The sequence below is a fragment of the Schistocerca nitens genome, chromosome 11, assembly GCF_023898315.1.
Source record: "Schistocerca nitens isolate TAMUIC-IGC-003100 chromosome 11, iqSchNite1.1, whole genome shotgun sequence".
Classification (NCBI taxonomy): Eukaryota; Metazoa; Arthropoda; class Insecta; order Orthoptera; family Acrididae; genus Schistocerca; species Schistocerca nitens.
The window spans coordinates 18,786,160-18,787,512 of record NC_064624.1 but is presented as its reverse complement, the minus strand read 5'-3'; the positions used below and the strand labels follow the sequence as shown (position 1 = coordinate 18,787,512).

At 45.2% G+C, this 1,353-nt stretch overlaps 1 non-coding gene across 1 annotated transcript; it reads left to right on the top strand.

The window, feature by feature from the left end:
- Positions 1-215: 215 nt before the first annotated feature.
- Positions 216-289, top strand: Trnap-agg (transfer RNA proline (anticodon AGG)). Its single transcript has one exon. It is a non-coding gene; the product is annotated as a tRNA-Pro (tRNA).
- The last annotated feature ends 1,064 nt before the right edge of the window (positions 290-1,353 follow it).

Here is a 1,353-nt window from a genome sequence, read left to right as displayed (position 1 = left end):
AACTCGGGAAGTTTCATATCAGCGCACACTCCGCTGCAGAGTGGAAATCTCATTCTGGAAACATCCCCCAGGTTGTGGCTAAGCCATGTCTCTGCAATATCCTTTCTTCCAGGAGTGCTAGTTCTGCAAGTTTCGCAGGAGAGCTTCTGTTAAGTTTGGAAGGTAGGAGACGAGGTACTGGCAGAAGTAAAGCTGTGAGGACGGGGCGTGAGTGGTGCTGGGTAGCTCAGTTGGTAGAGCACTTGCCTGAGGAAGGCAAAGGTCCTGAGTTCGAGTCTCGGTCCGGCACACAGTTTTAATCTGCCAGGAAGTTTCCTTTGGGGACTGATTGTATTTCCCCAGTATTCTACGAATAAACCAAATCCTCTTTACCCACGAGTGAACGTATGTGATCATTGCATTTCATATCCCTATAAAGCGTTATATCCAACAGTGACTCGTTGATATTATAGTCATAGGATACTACGTTTTTTCGTTTTGTTAAGGGCGCAATTTTACATTTCTGAACATTTAGAGCAAGTTACCAGTGTTTGCAGAACGTTGAAATCTTATCAAGATCTTACTGAATATTTATGTACCTTCTCGGAGATAGCATTTCATTATGGGTAACTGCATCATCAGAAGAAATCCCGATTTTAGTTTTAATATTGTTTGCAACATCATTCAAATGGTTGAAATGGCTCTGAGCACTATGGGACTTAACTTCTTAGGCCATCAGTCACCTAGCACTTAGAACTAATTAAACCTAACTAACCGAAGGACATCACACACATCCATGCCCAAGGCAGGATTCGAACCTGCGACCGTAGCAGTCGGGCGGTTCCAGACTGTAGCGCCTAGAGCCGCTCGTCCACCCCGGCCGCCTGCAACACGATTAAGATACAACATGAACAGCAAGGGTTCCGACACAATTCCGTGGGGCACACCTGAAGTTTCTTGTACATCTGACGATGACTCTGCATCCAAGATTACATCCTGTATCCTCCCTACCAAAAAGTCCTCAATCCAGTCACAAATTTCACTTCATATCCCCACATGATTGCACTTTTGACAATAAGCGTAGGTATGGTTCGGAACTGAAGAAATACTGCATCTACCTGACTGACTCGATGCGAAGCCTTCAGTATGTTATGCGAGACATGTGCTAGCTGGATTTCGCATGATCGATGTTTTCGGATTCACTCTGGTGGGCACTGAGGTGGTGAGTCTCTTCGAGATACTCCATATTCTCCATACCGATAAACTTCATTCGGTAAAGAGTTGTTTAGATGCGAGAACCCACTCCCGGGTGCCTTCGTCGCAAGAGAACCACAGACTTCCTCGTTATTTTGCTGCGTAAAAAGATTTTCGTCT